The sequence below is a fragment of the Ursus maritimus genome, unplaced genomic scaffold (genome assembly GCF_017311325.1).
Source record: "Ursus maritimus isolate PB19 unplaced genomic scaffold, ASM1731132v1 scaffold_17, whole genome shotgun sequence".
NCBI classification, from domain to species: Eukaryota; Metazoa; Chordata; class Mammalia; order Carnivora; family Ursidae; genus Ursus; species Ursus maritimus.
The window spans coordinates 2,386,890-2,399,609 of NW_024424119.1; positions in this window are offsets into that span (position 1 = coordinate 2,386,890).

Here is a 12,720-nt window from a genome sequence, read left to right on the forward strand (position 1 = left end):
TTTTATTACAGATGCACTTCTGAATAAAGTGGTTTTTTAGAACAAACCATGATTTGCTATTTCCTTGAATTTATTTGATTTCTCTAAGGAGACATTATTTTGAAAGCTTACAGAAAATTCATCTGCAGAAACCTTTTATTTTTTTATATCTTCCAGTGATTTAGTTAGAGAGAGGGAGAGCTTGAGAAAAAAGTCCTAAGAAATATTTACTGGGTTCCTAAAAACCCAGGAGAGGTTCAAAAACAAAGAAGACAATTTAAAAAGTACCATGCAGATGCAAACTGGACAAAAGCCTGGTATATATTAGTCTTTTGGAGACAGAGAGGGAGAATTGGCAGAGAGATTGAGACCCCTGTGCAATGGGAGGCAGCAGTGAGAAAAAATACCCTTTATCTGGGCTTCACGTCCCATGACTCTTCTGGCTATAAGGACTAATCCAACATTTTGGCCTTCGAAACTTTGTCTTCACTTAGTTCCTCCGTTAAAATTCCCTCTTCCTAGTTTTATCTATTAAAATACTGTCCATTTTTCAAGTATCACAGTAAGGAGAGTATTTGCACAGTGAGAAAAGAGTATTTGCACAAAATGGACAGATTCAATTAAAAGAGATTCAAATCTGAGTTGGATGATCAGTATGACAAGGCAAACCTTTCTTTATTATTATTTTTTATTTTGGTAAAAATATATTTTTTTTTTATTTGAGCATATGACACTCAATGTTAAATTAGTTTTAGGTACACATAGTGATTCAACAACTCTATACATTACACTATTTTCACAAGCGTAGCTATCATCTGTCACCCTTCATCTGTCACTATTACGATACCATTGACTATATTCTCTCTTCTGTACCTTTTATTTCCCTGACTTACCTGACTTACTTATTCTGTAACTGGAAGTCTGTATCTCCCACTACTCTTCACACATTTTGCCCAATCTCTCAGCCCCCTCCCCTTTGGCAACTATCAGTTCACTTTTTGTATTTATAGGTCTAATTCTGCTGTTTATTTAATCATTTATTTTGTTTTAATGGGATCCACATACAAGTGAAATCATATGGAACTTGTCTTTCTCTGACTTATTTCATTTAGCATAAGACTCTCTGGATTTATCCAGGTTGCTGCAAATGGCAAGATCTCATCCTTTTTTATGGCTGCATAAAATTCCATTGTATTTATATACCACATCTTCTTTATCCATTTATCTATCCAGGGAAACTTGGTTTGTTTCCATATCTTAGCTACTGTAAATAATGCTGCAAAAATATAGGGGTCCATATACTTTTCTGAATTAGGGTTCTCATTTTCTTTGGGTTAATACCCAGTATTGGAATTGTTGGGTCATATGGTATTCTTATTTTTAATTTTTTGACAAAACACCATATCATTTTTCCACAGTGGCAGTACAAATTTGTATTCCCACCAACAGTGCATGAGGTTTCTTTTCAGTCCACATCCTCACCAACACTTGTTATTTCTTGTCTTTTTGATACTGACCATTCTGACTGATGTGAGGTAATATTTCACTATGGTTTTTACTCGCATTTATTTGATGATCAGTGATGTTGAGCATCTTTTCGTGTGACAGTTGACCATCTACCTTCTTTGGAAAAATCTGTTCAGGTCTTCTGCTCATTATTTAATTGGATTGTGTGGGTGTGTTTGTATGTTTTGATGTTGAGTTGTAGACATTCTTTATGTATTTACCAAATATATTATTTGCAAATATCTCCACCCATTTAGAAGTTTGCCTTTCTGCTTTGGTTATAGTTTCCTTTTCTGTGCAAAAGCTTTTTATTTTAATGTGGTCCCAAAAGTTTATTTTTGCTTTTGTTTACCTGCTTCAGAAGACATACCTAGAAAAATGTTGTTAAAGCTGATGTCAAAAGAAATTGCTTCCTATGTTCTCTTCTAGGAATCTTAAGGACTCAGGTCTCACATTTGGGTTGGTAGCCCATTCTGAGTTTATTTTTGTGTATGGTGTAAGAAAGTGGTCCAGTTTCATTCTTTTGCATGAAGCTATTCAGTTTTCCCAGCACCATTTATTGAAGAGCCTGTCTTTTCCTCATTGTATGTTCTTGCCTCCTTCGTTGTAGACTAATTGACTACATAATTGTGGGTTTATTTCAGGGATATCTATTCTGTTCCACTGATCTATGTGTCTATTTTTGTGCGAGTACTGTACTGTTTGATTACTATATCCTTGTAGTATATCTTGAAATTTGGAATTGTGATATCTTCAGCTTTGTTCTTTCTCAAGATTGCTTTGGCTTTGGGGGTTTTTGTGGTTCCATACAAATTTTAGTGTTATTTGTTCTAGTTCTGAGAAATACTGTTGGTATTTTGATGGGTATTGGATTAAATCTGTAGGTTGCTTGGGGTAGTATGAACATTTTAACGATATTAGTTTCTCCAATTCATGAGCATGGAATGTTTCCATTTGTTTGCATCACCCTTAATTTCTTTCATCAATGTTTGATAGTTTTCAGAGTACAGGTCTTTAACTCCTTGGTTGACTTTATTCTTAAATATTTTATTCTTTTTTGGTGCAATTATAAATGGAATTATTTTAATTTCTCTTTCTGCTACTTTGTTATTACTGTATAGAAACGACTGATTTCTGGGTATTAATTATATATTCCATGACTTTACTGAATTTGCTTATTGCTTCTAATAGCTTTTTTGGTGAGGTCTTCAGTGTTTTCTATGTATAGTATGATGTCATCTGTAAATGGTGACAGTTTAACTTCTTCCTTACCAATATGGATGCCTCGTATTTTTTCTTGTGTGATTGCTAAGGCTAGGACTTCCACTACTATGTTAAGTGAAAGTGGCAAGAATTGACATCCTTGTCTTGTTCTTGATCTTAAAGGAAAAGTTCTCAGATTGGTCTGTTCAGATTTTCTATTTTTTCCTTACTCAGCTTTAGAAGATTAAGTGCTTATAGGAATTTATCTATTTCTAGGTTCTCCAATTTGTTGGCATTATTTTTTTATAGTAGTCTCTTATAATAGTTTGTATTTCTGTGGTGTCAGTTTTTACTTCTCATTGTTTGTTTCTCATTTTATTTATTTGGGTTCTTTCTCTTTTTTTCTTGATTAGTGTTGTTAAAGCTTTATCACTTTTTTCAAAGAACTAACTCTTGGTTTCATCAATCTTTTCTATTATTATTATTATTATTATTATTAATTTTTAGTCTTGTTGTCATTGATTCCTGCTCTGGTTTTTATTGTTTCCTTCCTCTACTAACCTTGGGCTTTCTTCTTTTTTTTCTAGTTTCTTTAGGTGTATGATTAGATTGCTTGAGTTTTCTCTTGTGTCTTGAAGGAGGTCTGTATTTTCTTCTTAGAATACTTTCACTGAGTTCCAAAGATTTTCGACCATTGTATTTCATTTGCATTAGTCTCTATACATTTTTTTATTTCTTATTTGATTTCTTTGTTAACCCATTGGTTGTTTAGTAGCATGTTGTTTAGCTTATATGTGTTTGTGTCTTTTCCAGGTTTCTTTTTTTAATCTATTTGGTTTTTTGTTTGTTTGTTTGTTTGTTTTCTGGTGTGTGTGTATGAGAGAGAGAGAGAAAGAGAGAGAGAGAGATTGATTTCCAATTTCATACTGTTGTGGTAGAAAACATATATGTTATGATTTCAGTCTTCTTAAATTTATTGAGTCTTGTTTTGTGGCTTAACATGCAATCTATGCTGGAGAATGTTCCTTGTGCACTAGAAAAGAATGTATATTGTGTTATTCTGAGATGGAATGTTCTGTGTATATCCTTTATGTCCATCTAGTCTGATGTGTCCTTCAAAGGCATTTTTTCCTTATTGATTTCCTGCATAGATGATCTATCCATTGATGTACATTGGGTGTTGAAGTTCCCTGCTATTATTATATTACCATTGATTTCTCCCTTATGTCTATTAATATTTGCTTTATGTATTTAGGTGCTCCCATATTGGCTGCATAGATATTTACAATTGTTATATGCACTTGTTAGATTGTTTTCTTTATCATTATATAATTCCCTTCTTTCTTTCTTGTTGCAGTCTTGTTTTAATGTATATTTTGTCTGATATATGTTTAACTACCCTGTTTTTTTTTCCCACTCACATTTGCATGATAAATGTTTTTCCCTCTCTTCATTTTTAGTCTCTGGGTGTCTTTACGTCTGAAATGAGTCTCTTGTAGGCAGTGTGTAGATGTGTTTTAATTTTTTTTACTAAGATCAATTAGCCAACATATAGTCATTAGTTTTTGATGTAGTGTTCAGTGATTCATTAGTTACGTATAACACCCAGTGCTCATCACATCACATGGCTTCCTTATTACATATAACCTAGTTACCCCCTCCCTTCTACAATCCTCAGTTTATTTCCCAGAGTCCAGAGTCTCTCATGGTTTGTCTCCCTCTCTGATTTCTTCCCATTCAGTTTTCCCTCCCTTCCTCTCTGGTCCTCTGTGCTACTTCTTATATTCCACCTATGAGTGAAACCATAGGATAATTGTCTTTCTCTGCTTGACTTATTTCACTTAGCATAATACCCTCCAGTTTCATCTATGTTGATACAAATGGTAGGTATTCATCAGGTTTTGGTTTTTTATGCATTTTGCCATCCTATGTCTTTGATTGTAACATTTAAACCATTTACATTTAAAGTTATTGTTTTTTTTAAGATTTTATTTATTTACTTGACAGAGAGAGAGAGAGAGATAGCATAAGCAGGGGGAGCAGCAGGCAGAGGGAGAAGGAGAAGCAGGCTCCCCACTGAGCAGAGAGCCCAACATGGGTTTAGATCCTAGAACCCTGGGATCATGACGAGCCAAAGGCAGATGCTCAACTGGCTGAGCCACCCAGGCAGCCCTAAAGTAATTATTAATAGGTATGTACTTATTGTCGTTTTGTTAAATGTTTTCTGGTTGTTTTCATAGTTCTCCTCTTTTCCCTTCTGTGTTTGCTCTCTTTCTTTGTGTTTGAGGAGTTTTTGTAGTGTTATGTTTGGTTTTCTTTCTCTTGACTTTTTGGGTAAAGTAACACTCTTATAGGGTTTGTAATACCATGAAGTTCATATATATCATCCTAAGTATACAGCAGTCTCTATTAAGGTGACAGTCATTAAAGTTTGAGCACATTCTAAAAAAGTACTTTTTTGTACTCCCTCTATGTTTTATGTATATGTTGTCATATTTTACACCTTTTTATTCAGAATATTCTTATGTGTAATTTTCCACTTAATGAAGTCCCTATAACATTTCTTTTTTTTTTTTTTAAGATTTTATTTATTTATTTGACAGAGATAGAGACAGCCAGTGAGAGAGGGAACACAGGCAGGGGGAGTGGGAGAGGAAGAAGCAGGCTAGTAGCGGAGGAGCCTGATGTGGGGCTCGATCCCGTAACGCCGGGATCATGCCCTGAGCCGAAGGCAGATGCTTAACCGCTGTGCCACCCAGGCGCCCCCCCCATAACATTTCTTATTAGGCTGATGTAGTGGTGATAAACTCCTTTAATTTTTGTATGGGAAATTCTGTATCTCTATTTTAATGCTGAATGATAATCTTGCTGGGTAGAATATTCTTTTTTTTAATTTTTTTATTAATAATAATATTTTTTATTGTCATGTTAGTCACCATACAGTACCTCCCTAGTTTTTGATGTAAAGTTCCATGATTCATTACTTGCGTATAACGCCCAGTACACCATGCAATACATAGAATATTCTTGGTTGTAAGTTTTTACTTTCAGCACTTTGAACATATCATGCCACTTTCTTCGGGCCTGCAACATTTCTGCTGAAAAATCAGCTTAAAATCTTATGGAGTTTTCCTTGTACATAACTTTTTGTTCTAATGTTGGTGCTTTTAAATTCTCTCTAACCTTTGGCATTTTAATTATTATGTGTCATGGTGTGGACTTTTTTTGGGGTCCATTGTGTTTGGAACTCTCTGCTCTTCCTGAAACTGGATGTCTATTTCCTTCTCGAGGTTAGGAAAGTTCTCAGCTATTATTTCTTCAGATAAGTTTTCTGCCCCTTTCTCTCTCTCTTCTTGTGAGATCCCCTATAATGTGAATGTTTGTTTGCTTGGTGTTGTCCAAGAGATCCCTTAATGTATGCTCATTTTAAAAATTCTGTTTAGAAAAAAAATCTGTTTACTTCTTGCTGTTGAGCTTGGGTCCTTCCCATTACCCTGTCTTCTGGATTGCTGATCTGTTCTGCATTTACTAATCTACTATTGATTCTGTCTAGTGTATTTTTCATTTCAATTATTGTATTCGTGAACTCTGGTTCTTTTTAATATTTTCTATCTCTTAGTTGAAGTTCTCAGTGAGTTCTCCCACTCTTCTGTGGAGTCCATTAAGCATCTTTACAATCATTACTTTAAATTCTTTTTTTTTTTAAAGATTTTATTTATTAATTCGACAGAGATAGAGACAGCCAGCAAGAGAGGGAACACAAGCAGGGGGAGTGGGAGAGGAAGAAGCAGGCTCATAGCAGAAGAGCCTGACGTGGGGCTTGATCCCATCATGCCGGGATCACGCCCTGAGCCGAAGGCAGACACTTAACCGCTGTGCCACCCAGGCGCCCCTCATTACTTTAAATTCTTTATTAGGCATAGTGCTTATTTCCTTTTCATTTAGTTCTCTATTTGAGGTTTTAAAGATTCTTTTTAAAATTTATTTGTTTGACAGAGACAGACAGACAGAGAGCACAAGCAGGGGGAGCAGCAGAGGGAAAGGGAGAAGTAGGCTCCCCGCTGAGCAGGGAACACAATGTGGGGCTTGATCCCAGGACTCTGGGATTGTGACCCCAGCCGAAGGCAGACACTTAAACCAACCAAGCCACCCAGGCACCCTATATCTGAGGTTTTAACTTACTTTTTCTTTTGGAGCTTATTCCTCTGTTTCTCCATTTTGCTTGACTTTCTGTTTTTGTTTCTATGGATTAGGCTGGACAGCTATTTCTCTAAACTTGAAGAAGTAGTCTTGTGTATGGTCATCCCCTTTGTAAACTGAACGTGCTCTGTGACTTTTGTTGGCTGGCTGGAACCTTGGCTGTCATGAGCTGTGGGTCATGGGGCATTGCATGGTGGAGCTGCCCTGGTGGGATGGCCAGAGTTGAAGTGGGTATGGGCTGGTACAGTCCTAAGACTCTCCATGCAGAAGCTCTTTTGGCAGGACAGCTGCAGCTAAAGTGGAACAAGCTGAAGGGTCTCATATCTCTCCACATAGTAGGTGCCCTGTCAGGACACTAAAGCTGACATTGATGCAAACTGTTGTACTCCTGTGGTTCTCTGCATAGTGGGCACATGGCAGGATAACTAAAGTTGAAGTGGGTGCAGGCTTGGTTCTACATGCAGAGAACATCCTGCAGGAAAGCAGAAACTGAAGTGGATATAAGCTGGGATGTTCCAGGGCTCTTCATTCAGAGAATGTCCTGGCAGGGCAGCTGCAGCTGAAGTGGGTACAAGCCAGTATAGTCTCTAGGTTTTCCATGCAGAGGGTTCTCTGGCAGAACAACTGAAGCTGAAGTCAGTGTAAGTGGAGGTTGGGGAGTCCCAAGGCTAGACATATAGAGGATGCCTTGGCTGGATTGCTAAAGCTGAAGTGGTTTGAATCAGGGTGTTCCAAACTTTCCCCATAAAGGGTACCCTGACAAGGTGGATAGAGCCAAGTTTGGGTGTGGACTGGATGGACCTCAGGAGCTTCATGCAGGGGGTACTCCATTGGGACAGCTAAAGCTAAAGAAGGCTTGGGCTGGTGTGGTCCCTCTGTTCTCAGTACAAAGGGTGTCCTGGCAAGACAATGGATGCAAGCTAGGGTATCTTGGAGCTCTTTACACTCAGGGTGCCTTCCTGGGGCCACTGAAGCTGGAATGGGTGCAAGCCAGGGAATCCCGGTGTGCCCCACACAGAATACAAAACCAAGGCAGGCACGGGCCAGGGGTTCCTGGACAAGATAAACATTTCTGACTTCACCTTGTGCATTCCCTCTTCCATACCATATTTTATTTAAACCTCTCTTAAACTTCTTGTCATCTTCAGCCCTATATTAGTTATCTTAGTTCTCTTATTACATAAAAAGTCCCTTTAAGGGAAGTACTGTATTTAACTCATCTTTGAATCCTTAGCTGAGCAAAAGGTCTGATAAATAGGACTTGCTCAATTGATATCTATTATAAAATTCAATGAAATTTTTAAAAACACATCTTCAGGGTACTTTCTTCAGCAGATAATCTGACTGATTTAAATGTGGCAATGTCTATCCCTTATGATGTCATTATCCAGTGAGATTTTTAAATATTCATTTTCCATTCCTAGGATAGATTAAAAATAAGTGGGGGATAGACTATCAGTGTATCCTTGCGGGTTTTGGTGAGGATCTACAATATATAGGTAGACGATAAGGAAGGTATCAGATGATAGTATAATCACAGTTAAGAAACCTGAATCATGCCATGATAATTAATTCAACTATCCATGGATTTCACTATAGGGAATAATAGCAGAATGAGAATCTGGACACCACTTTACTAAAAGCTACACAGTTGAGAACCCAAATCAAAGGCTGGGTAAAAGACCTAGTGCCTTACATCTTCCTTCCTCATCCACCTCCTGCCAGTTTACATCCACTTCTTGGGATTGGCATGTTTAGGTATGCTTAAAGAAGGGAGAGGGAGAGAAATGGCTGGACTCCAAAAGAAGCCTTAAATTCATTTATCTGATAGCAATGGGAGTGGAAATGCAGTAGTTAGAGCCTGGGTTCCTGTCTCCTAAAGTACAGTTGTTGTGCTCACTAGTACTCATGGCCCCAAAGGAACTTTCTATGTAATAAGGGAACTAAGACAACAAATACAAGGCTGAATATGAGTAGACCCTTAAGAGAGGTACAAGTAGAATATGATATGATGTAGGGTAAGGTCAGAAAGGTTTATTATGGAATAATTACTAGGGGGAAAAACCACTGCCAAGTTAGCAACATTTTATCACCTATCATGGGCTGGAAATGATGAGGTCAGCCTGGTTGCTGGGAAGGGACTGAACTTTCTCTTCCTTTGCAGATGATAGTTTTGTGATTGTGGCAATTCTGAGCAAGAAGTTTTGGTCTTTCCATTTGCTTATTGTGACACTTGTATTTACTAATACATTCCATGGCAACTGATTACTTTCATGATGAGGGCCAACTCCCCAACACATAGCCCTTCTGTCATTGCTTGCACTGTCTCTCCCCTTGTAACCCTTATGCCAAACCCTTATTATTCCCTTAACCTGATGTGTTGATCTTTGCCTTTTGGCACACTATTATTTTTGCCTAAAATGTCCTCCCTTCTTTTTGCCTAAAATTTGCTCCCCAAACTTGTTTAACTGATTGAATCTTACTCATCTTTCAAGATGCAATGCCACTTTGCAGAGGACAGGATGTCTTAAGCTGATATTCCTGGATAGAATTGAGTTATTCCACTCATACTTACTGCATATTGCTCTGTTTCAATCATATGTTGTTAAAAGGCTTCCTTCTTAGCCTGGAAGCATGTTGAGGATAAGGACCCTATGTTATTTTCAAAGTCCATTAAATGACAGTCATTTACCTAGTGTTAGGGAGAGGAGATGAGTGTTTGCTAATGGTAAGTGTTGAATAATTGAAAGAAAGGAAGAAGCAAATAGTCCATGGGACCATGCAGGTGACTTTATCAATAATCGCAGCCCCTTCTTAATAGCATCTTGAAGAGAATGCAGTTGGAATGTCAAGATAGTCTGTTAGCTTAGAACATATTTTCTTAGTTCAGAATATTTGAAATGAAGTATAAGAATTATGGGGTCTTACCAAATATATTCAAAATGTTACAGATTCCAAATGTTACCATGTTGGTATAGATATTCAGCCCTTCTATGTTTTATTTTCATTACTAGAAGCAACAAAAATATTCTAGCTGTTATTTACTTTGTCCTTATCTTATGCCATATATTTTACTCCTAAAAAAACTTTATAAGAGAGGTGCTGTCTCTATTTTACAGAGGAGGTAAGAGGCTTTGAAAAATTAGGTCAATTGCCCAAGTCATGTAGCTATTAAGTGGAGAAGCCTAGATTTACTCCCTGGTTGATGTGCTCTAAACTCCATGTTCTCTAGATATAATGACTGTTTTTTTTTTGAAGGTTAAACACAGTTCCACAGGGTTCCCTCTAGCCTTGTTTTCTTCAAACTTGAATTTTAGTCTTTCTTGGTGATTGGGTCCAACATGTTCCAGGTGGTGACTGACTATCTTTTTTAATGACAAAGAGATATTTTTTATGTTCACATTCATGAAACTTTAGGCTACAATAATCCTAGAATCCAGATCTCAATAATATCTATGAATCCTTCTGATTATGTTTCACATGAGAATATGAGATTCAGAGATTATGTGACTTGCCCAGATTACAAAGTGAGTAGCAGAGCTGAGATTAGAATCTAGACCTCAGGATGTCCATTTTGTGATTCCTTACATTTCAGTACACTTGGTTCTCCATTCCCCCTGCGGTCTTCGATGCCTTCTTCAGTGAATGACCTTCAGCAAGTTATATGATCTCTCTGTGCCAGAGTATAATTAGTGCTCCAAGAAGGTTGTAGTGGTCCACTTTTCAATATTGTGAGGACAATAATTAATAGCTATAAAGCACTCCACAATACACAGCATTATATAAACACAAATGTGATGCAAGCAAGTCTATGTCACAGTAATTGACTTGGCATCCAATAAAGGAGAAATCAGTAGAGCAGTTTCTGAATAACTGCAGAAATGACCGTTTCTTCCGTATCTTTTTTTTTTTTTCCTTCCTTCATTTCCTCTGTATCTTAAGAGTATCCCACAGTCAGGAAGAAAAGATCAAACTTTGCATATGTGTGTATCACAGGATGTTTTGTAGGTGACTATTTTCTTCTTCAATATTGTTCTCTAAGAGACATGTGCCTTCTTAATGGAAAAGTGGAAATGCTGAGTTTTATCAACAATGAGCATAAATCCTCCATGGATCATAACTTTTATGCATATTGTGTGAATTATTTCTAATTTATATAATAAACCTGGAGGATAGATAACTTCATCTCCATTTTATAGATGAGAGATGCAAGGCAAGGCTGAGAAGATTAAGTAACTTGATTAGGACCAATTGAGAAGATTAAGTAACTTGATTAGGACCAATTCAGCTAAAAAATGATGAAGGTGGATTTTAACCCGTCTTTTTGATTCTGGGGTTTTGCTTTTCTTCCTGATATGTGACATTGTCATAATCAATAGGCTTTGCACCTTCAGTTGGTTTTCCAGAAATAATATAAATTGAGCACTGATCCATTCATACTCTTGTGCTTGTCTGTCTTGGTAGCCAATGATCTTGCTGGATAGGCTAGCAGCACAATCTATGAACACGAGATACATTAAAATCCCTCTAACTTACATGCAGTTCAAAGCCAAGACTTTACCAACTTTAGTTGTCCAAGGCAGACTAAAAGTCATTATAGCTCACTTACCGCTTTTATTTCCAGTCGAAGTAGAAAAACAAAAACAAAAACAAAACAAAGCAGAAACAATAATAAAGAACTGGAAAGACCAAAACAATTTTGGTTGCACCAAAATTTAAAAATAATTATTTCTGCATCAAATATTTCTTTTTTATGTGTGTTATTTTATACCTCTTTTTAAAAATGTTTTATAGCCACTTTTTTCCAAAATAAATTTAACTGTTTAATGGCCAAATGGTAATGGATTATATGTGATACTATGGTGTATGTGTGCATGTATATATGTATGTGTATAAAATTTTACATATATGTAATTTCACATATATATGTATTTTTCTTTAATCATTTCCTAGTTTTGGAAATTTAGGGTGTTTCCACTTTTATTTTGCTATTATAAATAATTATAAAACCTGGTTTCAGGGGCGCCTGAGTTGCTCAGTCGGTTAGGCATCTGTCTTTGCCTCAGGTCATGATCTTGGGGTCCTGGGATCAAGCCCCATGTCCAGCTCCCTGCTCAGTGTGGAGCCTGCTCCTCCCTCTCCTTCTGCCCTTCTCTCTCCGCTCATGCTCTCTTTCTTTCAAATAAATAAATAAATAAATAAATAAAATCTTAAAAAAATCTATAATTTCGGATTTCCTAGATCTTGCCTACTATTTTATTTCCTTAGAATTTGGAAAATACTTTTGAAAAACAAAGTTAAATACTTCTCAGATTAAAATTTGCATAATTATTTTTAATTTTTTTGGCATTTTCTTAACTTATGAAGTTTAATCTTTGTCTAAGTGAAAGAGCCCTAAACTAATTATTAAGGAGTTTTTTTTTTTCTTTTTAAAAATAGACTTTTAATTTTTGAGTAATTTTAGGTTGAGAGCAAAATTGAACAAAGTACAGAAAAGTCCCTGCCCCCTAGAGACATAATTTCATCTACTATCAACACCTCAGACCAGAGTGGTACATAGATTAAAATCAACGAACCCACATTAACACCAAAGTTACCCAAAGTCAGTAGGGTTCACTCTGCATTGTACATTCTGTAGGTTTTGACAGAAGTATAATGACATGTATCCACCAGTATAGCATGATACGGAATAATTTCACTGCCCTAAAAATCCCCTGAATTTTATTTATTCATTCCTCTTCCTCACAAAACCACTGATATTTTTACTTACAACTTTATAGTTTTGATTTTTCCAGAATATCATATAAAGTCATGTAGTATGTACTATCTCCA